General features: G+C 48.4%; 1 pseudogene; it reads right to left on the reverse strand.

Annotated features, from left to right (window-relative positions):
* Positions 1 to 357: 357 nt before the first annotated feature.
* LOC119359960 lies at positions 358 to 1,175 on the reverse strand (annotated as a pseudogene).
* Positions 1,176 to 10,538: the final 9,363 nt, after the last annotated feature.

Consider the following 10,538-nt stretch of genomic DNA (forward strand, 5'->3'; position numbering starts at 1 on the left):
TGCTACTTCTAATATGCGTGTTGTAGTTATAATTCTGCTTGAAGAATCATTCTCTGGAAAAGCACAGTTGATTGCTTTCCATGCTAATGCAGACCATATATCATCAATGATGACAAGATACCTAATACAGGGGAGTATGAGTATAAATCAATTAGGATATAGATATAATTGCACTATAAAAGAAAAACAATTGTAAAATTCCTATCAGCCTATAAACCATGCAATGGCAAGCACAACTAGAGGTGCAATGGTGTTCATACTGTGCACATCAAAATTACATCCTTGAAACAATTAACTAGAATAATGATATTTGCACATAATGCATATTTCATAAAAAATAATTAGCAATACCATATATTACCTTTTATCTTGTAATAGTTCTCTTAGCTTTCCAATGGATTTCTTTTCATCCCAGCTCTCCAAATCTTTTGTGAATTCATCCTTGCAAGACACCTGTGAAATCAAATCCTTGATGATTTTCTTTGTATCTGGCTTTTGTGAGACTGACACAAAAGCATGGCAGTCAAAACGCCCTTGAATCATGTGATAGACTTCATTCGCTAGTGTTGTCTTTCCCAATCCACCGAACCCAACAATCGACAACACCCTGGGATGATGATTGCTTTCTTCTCCCAGCATCCACCTGGCAAGCTCGTCTCTTGGACCATCAATGCCAACAAGGTGTGCCTCCTCAACAAAAAGAGCGGCCAACCGGGGATCCACGGTGGCTTGGCCCAGGTTGCTAGAAGCAACATCATCCAGCTTGTAGCTAGTCTTGAGCTCTTTCACTTGCTTGATACGAAGCTGTAGGTCGTCGATTTGGCTGGCAATTCCATGCCGAGCTCCGAGCGTCTTTAGACGGCGAGCGGTCTTGCGGAAGAACTCCTTAAAGCCCTCGCCGTCCCCTCCTTTGCCGAGATGGTGAATGAACTTAGATCCTATGTATCGTAGGCCAACTCCCTCACCAGTGATACCCATTCCTTCACTTGGTCATCAGGGTCTTCCAGCCTTGCGTACTTATTTAGCGCACCATGCATACCTTTAAACTCATACTGGAGGGAGCGGATCTCTCGGCGAACCCCTTTCAGGTGGCCGCACTCGCCGGCGAGCAAATCAGCGAGCTTCCCCAGCAGAGGGCCCAACGCGCCCAGCGCAGCGGTCACCACAGGCACCATGGATCCTGGAGCTCTCCTCTCAGCACCCCATCTTTCGCTTGTGCTTCTGTTTGTGTGGTGGGCGCTTGGAATGGGGATGGAACACAACGCACGCAAGTGCGTGATTGGGGAGCCGGGGTGCGTACGAGCCGCAAGCTTTCTTTGACTCACCCGTTGCTGCTGGGAGCTGCAACCGCAGGTGCAGTTGTTGCACGACGGCCGGCGGAGGTTGGGACCGACGACAAGGACGGCTGGCAGGGGTGGGGACTGGCGACGAGGACAGCCACCAGAAGGGAGAGGAGGCGTGACGCCGTGCACCTGAGCGGGAGATGCGGTCCTAGCAGATGAAGAAGAGGCTGCGGGGAGAACCGTTTTTTTCCGCCAGATCCATTGGACCACGCGGCTCATATCCAACGGCTCAGACGCGACCGGTCCAACTATTGGGCCGGCGCGCCAGCGCCTAGCTTTGCCCTTATGGTTACTACTACATCCGTTGCATAATATAAGAGTGTTTTCGACACCAGTGAGTAGTAAATTTTTTTTGCACACACATCCGGTGGAGCTCGTTGCCGTACTGCTGCTCCTCTACACTTCGAAGGAGGTAATGGCATGATTTGTCAGATTGTAATGGTCACAAAATTTGATTCCTATCTGCCTGTAATAAAAAGAGCATGCAAAGATTCCAATGGTCGGTCATTTTGTTCAGACTAGCTATTTGCCCGTGCGTTGCAACGGAGCCATACATAGCCAGTACTATAACATCAATCACGTATGTCTACAGCCATATCTCAACGTAAACAATTCTATCTAAAAATCATGATTTTTGGTAGGTATTGTTAGTGTTATATTTATTGCAGCCTTTTGGTCTTTTGCATTCTGGACTTTGGCCTTCCCCTATACATGTACATATAATGGCTTTTAGCCTCTTGATAATATCAAGTTGCATATTCTTAACATGGTATTAGATTTAGGCCAATTTTTTGCACGCTGCAAGTTCTGGACCGAAGATTCTGTTAAAAAATAGTCTTTCAGAGTGGATGTCGCTTAGAGGTGTCATTTCATAGATCCGGTCAGCACGATCTGGACAACAAGATCTTGCTACTTCTAATATGCGTGTTGTAGTTATAATTCTGCTTGAAGAATCATTCTCTGGAAAAGCACAGTTGATTGCTTTCCATGCTAATGCAGACCATATATCATCAATGATGACAAGATACCTAATACAGGGGAGTATGAGTATAAATCAATTAGGATATAGATATAATTGCACTATAAAAGAAAAACAATTGTAAAATTCCTATCAGCCTATAAACCATGCAATGGCAAGCACAACTAGAGGTGCAATGGTGTTCATACTGTGCACATCAAAATTACATCCTTGAAACAATTAACTAGAATAATGATATTTGCACATAATGCATATTTCATAAAAAATAATTAGCAATACCATATATTACCTTTTATCTTGTAATAGTTCTCTTAGCTTTCCAATGGATTTCTTTTCATCCCAGCTCTCCAAATCTTTTGTGAATTCATCCTTGCAAGACACCTGTGAAATCAAATCCTTGATGATTTTCTTTGTATCTGGCTTTTGTGAGACTGACACAAAAGCATGGCAGTCAAAACGCCCTTGAATCATGTGATAGACTTCATTCGCTAGTGTTGTCTTTCCCAATCCACCGAACCCAACAATCGACAACACCCTGGGATGATGATTGCTTTCTTCTCCCAGCATCCACCTGGCAAGCTCGTCTCTTGGACCATCAATGCCAACAAGGTGTGCCTCCTCAACAAAAAGAGCGGCCAACCGGGGATCCACGGTGGCTTGGCCCAGGTTGCTAGAAGCAACATCATCCAGCTTGTAGCTAGTCTTGAGCTCTTTCACTTGCTTGATACGAAGCTGTAGGTCGTCGATTTGGCTGGCAATTCCATGCCGAGCTCCGAGCGTCTTTAGACGGCGAGCGGTCTTGCGGAAGAACTCCTTAAAGCCCTCGCCGTCCCCTCCTTTGCCGAGATGGTGAATGAACTTATCGAAAAGATCCTCTGTATCGTAGGCCAACTCCCTCACCAGTGATACCCATTCCTTCACTTGGTCATCAGGGTCTTCCAGCCTTGCGTACTTATTTAACGCACCATGCATACCTTTAAACTCAGATTGGAGGGAGCAGATCTCTCGGCGAACCCCTTTCAGGTGGCCGCACTCGCCGGCGAGCAAATCAGTGAGCTTCCCCAGCAGAGGGCCCAACGCGCCCAGCGCAGCGGTCACCACAGGCGCCATGGATCCTGGAGCTCTCCTCTCAGCACTCCATCTTTCGCTTGTGCTTCTGTTTGTGTGGCGGGCGCTTGGAATGGGGATGGAACACAACGCACGCAAGTGCGTGATTGGGGAGCCGGGGTGCGTACGAGTCGCAAGCTTTCTTTGACTCACCCTTTGCTGCTGGGAGCTGCAACCGCAGGTGCAGTTGTTGCACGACGGCCGGCGGAGGTTGGGACTGACGACAAGGACGGCTGGTTGAGGTGGGGACTGGCGACGAGGACAGCCACCGGAAGGGAGAGGAGGCGTGACGCCGTGCACCTGAGCGGGAGATGCGGTCCTAGCCAGATGAAGAAGAGGCTGCGGGGAGAACCGTTTTTTTCCGCCAGATCCATTGGACCACGCGGCTCATATCCAACGGCTCAGACGCGACCGGTCCAACTATTGGGCCGGCGCCCCAGCGCCTAGCTTTGCCCTTATGGTTACTACTACATCCGTTGCATAATATAAGAGTGTTTTCGACACTAGTGAGTAGTATTTTTTTTTGCACACACATCCGGTGGAGCTCGTTGCCGTACTGCTGCTCCTCTGCACTTCGAAGGAGGTAATGGCATGATTTGTCAGATTGTAATGGTCACAAAATTTGATTCCTATCTGCCTGTAATAAAAAGAGCATGCAAAGATTCCAATGGTCGGTCATTTTGTTCAGACTAGCTATTTGCCCGTGCGTTGCAACGGAGCCATACATAACCAGTACTATAACATCAATCACGTATGTCTACAGCCATATCTCAACGTAAACAATTCTATCTAAAAATCATGATTTTTGGTAGGTATTGTTAGTGTTATATTTATTGTAGCCTTTTGGTCTTTTGCATTCTGGCCTTTGGCCTTCCCCTATACATGTATATATAATGGCTTTTAGCCTCTTGGTAATATCAAGTTGCATATTCTTAACATGGTATTAGATCTAGGCCAATTTTTTGCACGCTGCAACTCGTGCTACTGATCCACCCCACGTCGCCGTCATTTTCCGTGGCCGCCGCTGCTTTTTGGCCGCTGGCTCTCTACGGCCGTTACTCTCCTTCCGATCGAGCCGCCTGCTCGTCTCCTCCCGATCGAGCTCCACCGAGTCCTCTGAATCGAATCCCATCTCGCCGGCCTCCTATGGATCGAATTCGATCCAGCCCTCTGGGTCGGACTCCATCGCGACCGGCCTTCTCTGGATCTGATCCCCGCCGGCTTGGCGCCGGCCGCCGGATCTCGCTGCCAGTTGCCGGTCACCGCCGCGTCCATTTGCTGCGGCCGCTGGCTGCGATTGCCGTCGGGACCCCTGTCTGCGCCCGTTCGAGCCGCCTGCTGGCTGATCCGTGCTGCTCTCGGGTGCCAGTCCGTTCTGCGCAGCGTGACCCGATCTGGTGCTCGCTGGGGCTGCTATACTGATATCCCCTGCGTGACTGGTGTTTCTCCTTTTTTTTGAGGTGAACTGGTGTTTCTCCTTTTTTTTGAGACAATCTCGCGAAACTTTATTAACCCGTCACAATGTTTACAGGGATGAACTGAAGATCTCCCGGCTGGCCTAACCAAACATGTCAGCCAACCGCGAGGGAGAGAGAATGTTTCGCTAGATTGTGAGCTTCATAGTTTGAGCTCCTATATTCATGACCAAAGTTACAAGTTAAAAAGCTAGAAGAGTGTTCCAATATCTCCCGAAGGACAGCTCCATAAGAAGCTAGCTTGCCTTGATGCATCTCTTCGACAACCACCTTGCAGTCCGAAGCAACCTGAATGTCTCGTGCATTCAGATCATTTGCCAATGAAAGAGCTTCCCTTATGGCTAGGGCTTCCAACGTTTGAGGCTCTGTGATATGCTTAAACACAATGGCCGAAGCCCCCAAAAAGTTGCCCTGTTGATCCCTACAGATTGCTCCCACAGAGCCATGTTTCCTCCTCACAGCCACTGCTCCGTCAACATTGATCTTGACGCAACCTTGGATTGGCGGCACCCACGTTGCACTCCGCACAACTCTCCGTGGTACTGCATTTGTCTCCCTTTTGTTGACTATCTCCATCTCTGAAAGATACTTATTAATGAAAGCTGCAGTAGCGTGTGGAGATTGAAATATATCCTCATGAATTGCCTTTCTTCTTGCAGCCCAAATTGCCCACATGGTTACGACAACACGGGTGAAATCATGAGCATCTAGCATTTCATGTATAGCAAACAACCAGTCCTTTGCGTCTTCCTCTTGGTGTGTTATGATTTTCTCGACCAACTCCTCGGGTGCGATAGCCCATACGCTTCTTGCGAGAGCACAGGAAAGGAGTGCATGTCTCCATGTATCCCTAGCTCCACACAAGCCGCATGTATCTGTCTCAGCCATATGGCGATGATGAAGCACTTCGCCACTGGGCATAGAATGCCTAGCTAGTCTCCACAGGAACATACAAAGTTTCGAGGGTACCTGGATATGCCATATAGTGCTCCAAAACCTGCTGTTATGCCCCGTGGATGAGCCATCGGCCTCATTCCACCATCCCTCTCTACTCATCTTTGTACGCAATATCATCCTATATGCAGACCGAACTGGTGTTTCTCCTGGTCCTGAGTGTGTTCGTGCCTGCTATCCCCGCGCCAATTGGGCTGCTGGTGGGCCGCTGTGTTACTTAGCTATTTTGCCTTCTTCACTCGGCTTCCTTCAGCTGGCCTGAGTTCTGTCGTTGTTCCAAAAGAGAGAGAGAGAGAAAGTAAAAAAAATAGTATAAAAGAGAGAAAAAAAGGGGCACGATGCTTTCGTTGGTACACATCTCCCTCGCCGCCCAGTGCTTTTTGATGGTATTCCGTACACTGATCCCGTCTCACACTTGTGCCTTCCCTCGGTGCTTGGTGCTCGCCCACTTGGAGGTGGTGGTTGTCGCTCTACTTCGACACCTTTTGCGACTTCCATCGGTGCTGCTGCCTGCTCTACATCAACTCCATCAGCAGCTGCATCGCCTCCTCTAGCCGCTTCTTCTGCTGGCTATGTTGGTCGTTCTTCAGCGACTCTTCTCCCAACTTCCGCACCTGGTGATTGTCGCCCTACGTCGACTCCATTTGCGGGTTCTGCACACGGCGACGACTGCTCTTCGTCCGCGGGTGTTTCTACCTCGACCTCTTCCATTGTGTCTCTCTCTGCGCATGAGATTGCGCAACTGCGACGCCTGCTTGCTACCTGGGATTCTTCACTGACAGGTTCTGCTGTTTCCGTGACTGATTCTTCTGGCACTGAGAAACCACCCTCATTCAGGTGCATCCCCATGGATTCTTGATACTGGAGCTTCTTTTCATATGACTTATAATTCTTCCACTTTGACATCCGTTCGGCCTGTCGAGTCTCCAGTTCATGTTCCTACGGCTGACGACACTCCCCTCCCTGTCGCTAGTCGAGGCACTCTTAGCACTTCTTCTTTCCATGTTCCCTCTGTTGCTCATGTTCCTCGACTTACCATGCAGCTCATATCTGGGGGTCAGATTGTTGGCTCTAGCTGCAGGGTCACTCTCGACTTTGATTCTTGTTCTATTCAGGATCGTCGCACGGGCACTCTACTTGGTGCTGGCCCTCGATGCCCTGATGGTCTCTGGGAGCTAGACTAGCTTCATCTTCCCTCCGCTGCCACCGTCGCCAGTCTCGCAACCCCTGTTGTTGCATCTACCAGCTCTTTTCAGCAGTGGCATCATCGTCCTGGCCATTTATGTGGTTCTCATCTCTCGTCTTTGGTTCATCGCGATGTTCTGGGGTCTGTCTCCAGTAACGCTTCTTTGGATTGTCTGGGTTGTCGGCTTGGTAAGCAAATTCAGCTACCTTATCCTCACAGTGACTCAGTGTCCGAGCGCCCCTTTGATCTCATTCACTCTGATGTTTGGGGTCCGGCTCCCTTCACTTCGAAAGGGGGTCATCGCTACTATATAATCTTTATAGATGATTTTTCTCGATACACTTGGGATCTATTTCATTTCTTCTCGTAGTGAAGTCTTATCTATATACAAAAAATTTGCTGCCATGGTTCATACCCAGTTTTCCACTCCTATTCATGTTTTTCGTGCAGATTCAGCTGGTGAGTATATCTCCCATGCATTGCGAGGATTCCTTGCTGAGCAAGGTACTCTTCATCAGTTCTCTTGCCCTGGTGCTCATGCTCAGAATGGTGTGGCTGAACGCAAGCATCGTCACCTTCTTGAAACGACGTGTGCAATGATGATAGCCGCTTCTCTTCCGCCTCACTTCTGGGCTGAGTCTATTACCACTTCCACCTATCTCATTAACATTCAGCCATCTACTGCTCTACAGGGTGGTATTCCTCTCGAACGCCTTTCTGATCGTTCTCCTGATTATTCGGCACTTCGTTCGTTTGGTTGCGTTTGTTATGTTTTGCTTGTCCCTCATGAATGCACCAAACTGACCGCTCAGTCTGTTGAGTGTGTATTTCTCCGATATAGTGATGAGCATAAGGGCTACCGGTGTTGCGATCCTATCAGTCGTCGGATGCGTATTTCCCAGGATGTGACATTTGATGAGTCTCATCCTTTCTACCCACGTCCATCTTCCTCGTCCTTTTCCATGGAGGACATCTCATTTCTTACATTTCCAGATACACCTCCCTTCGTGCCCAGTATTCCTACACCTCGTCCCACTGTTACAGATCCGACCCCGTCCTCTCCTATGGTTTCTTCTCCTCCATCATCTCATGACTCCCCACCTTCATCACCGATACATTCCTCTTCTCCACCTTCATCACCGATACATTCCCCGTCTCCACCTCCAGTGATTCCACCTCTTCCCTCATTCCCTTTCCATTATACTTGTCGTCCACGTATTGTGGATGAGTCTACTGATGTGCCCTCTACTTTTGGTGTGTCGTCTTCCTTCTCTCAACCGACTTATGGTCTTCGTTCTCGGCCCTGCCCGCGTCCTGATCGATATTCTCCTTCTCACTATGGTCTTTCAACTATTCTTGAGCCGACTTCTTATCGATATGCTGTTGTTCATCCTAAATGGCAGTTTGCGGTGGTAGAGGAGATTGCTGCCCTTGAGCGCACCAACACATGGGATCTGGTTTCTCTTCCTCCCGGTGTTCGTCCCATCACTTCTAAGTGGGTCTATAAGATAAAGACTCGCTCTGATGGTTCTCTTGAGCCATATAAAGCTCGTCTCGTGGCTCGTGGCTTTCAGTAGGAGCACGGTCGTGATTACGATGAGACTTTTGCTCCTATGGCCCATATGACCACTATCCACATACTTCTCGCCGTGGCCTTTGTTTGAAGGAAATATGCCCTAGAGGCAATAATAAAGTTATTATTTATTTCCTTATTTCATGATAAATGTTTATTATTCATGCTAGAATTGTATTAACCGGAAACATGATACATGTGTGAATACATAGACAAACAGAGTGTCACTAGTATGCCTCTACTTGACTAGCTCGTTGATCAAAGATGGTTATGTTTCCTAGCCATAGACATGAGTTGTCATTTGATTAACGGGATCACATCATTAGGAGAATGATGTGATTGACATGACCCATTCCGTTAGCTTAGCACCCGATCGTTTAGTATGTTGCTATTGCTTTCTTCATGACTTATACATGTTCCTATGACTATGAGATTATGCAACTCCCGTTTACCGGAGGAACACTTTGTGTGCTACCAAACATCACAACGTAACTGGGTGATTATAAAGGTGCTCTACAGGTGTCTCCGAAGGTACTTGTTGGGTCGGCGTATTTCGAGATTAGGATTTGTCACTCCGATTGTCGGAGAGGTATCTCTGGGCCCACTCGGTAATGCACATCACTATAAGCCTTGCAAGCATTGCAACTAATGAGTTAGTTGTGAGATGACGTATTACGGAACGAGTAAAGAGACTTGCCGGTAACGAGATTGAACTAGGTATTGAGATACCGACGATCGAATCTCGGACAAGTAACGTACCGATGACAAAGAGAACAACGTATGTTGTTATGCGGTTTGACCGATAAAGATCTTCGTAGAATATGTGGGAGCCAATATGAGCATCCAGGTTCCGCTATTGGTTATTGACCAGAGACGTGTCTCGGTCATGTCTACATAGTTCTCGAACCCGTAGGGTCCGCACGCTTAAAGTTTCGATGACAGTTATATTATGAGTTTATATGTTTTGATGTACCGAATGTTGTTCGGAGTTCCAGAAGTGATCACGGACATGACGAGGAGTCTCAAAATGGTCGATACATAAAGATTGATATATTGGAAGCCTATATTTGGATATCGGAAGTGTTTCGGGTGAAATTGGGATTTTACCGGAGTACCGGGGGGTTACCGGAACCCCCCCGGGGGCTTAATGGGCCTACATGGGCCTTAGTGGAAATAGAGGGCATCAAGGGGAGTGTGGGGCGCCCCCCCAAGGCCCAAACCGAATTGGTTTAGGGCAAAGGGGGCCGGCCCCGTCTTTCCTTCTCCTCCTCTCCCTTTCCTTCCCCCTCTCCTACTCCTAATAGGAATAGGAGGAGTCCTACTCCTAGTGGGAGTAGGACTCCCCCTTGGTGCGCCTCTCCCTAGCTGGCCACCTCCTCCTCCCTTGCTCCTTTATATACGAGGGCAGGGGGCACCCCATAGACACAACAATTGATCTGTTTGATCTTTTAGCCGTGTGCGGTGCCCCTCTCCACCATCGTTCGCCTCGATAATATTGTAGCGGTGCTTAGGCGAAGCCCTGCGTCGGTAGAACATCAACATCTTCACCACGCCGTCGTGCTGACGAAACTCTCCCTCAACACTCGGCTGGATCGGAGTTCGAGGGACATCATCGGGCTGAACGTGTGCTGAACTTGGAGGTGCCGTACGTTCGGTACTTGATCGGTCGGATCGTGAAGACGTACGACTACATCCACCGCGTTGTGCTAACGCTTCCGCTTTCGGTCTACGAGGGTACATAGACAACACTCTTCCCTCTCGTTGCTATGCATCACCATGATCTTGCGTGTGCATAGGAATTTTTTTGAAATTACTACGTTCCCAACAGTGGTATCAGATCCTGGTTTTATGCGTTGATGTTATATGCATGAGTAGAACACAAGTGAGTTGTGGGCGATATAAGTCATACTGCTTACCAGCA

This window comes from Triticum dicoccoides, chromosome 1A (genome assembly GCF_002162155.2).
Source record: "Triticum dicoccoides isolate Atlit2015 ecotype Zavitan chromosome 1A, WEW_v2.0, whole genome shotgun sequence".
NCBI lineage: Eukaryota > Viridiplantae > Streptophyta > Magnoliopsida > Poales > Poaceae > Triticum > Triticum dicoccoides.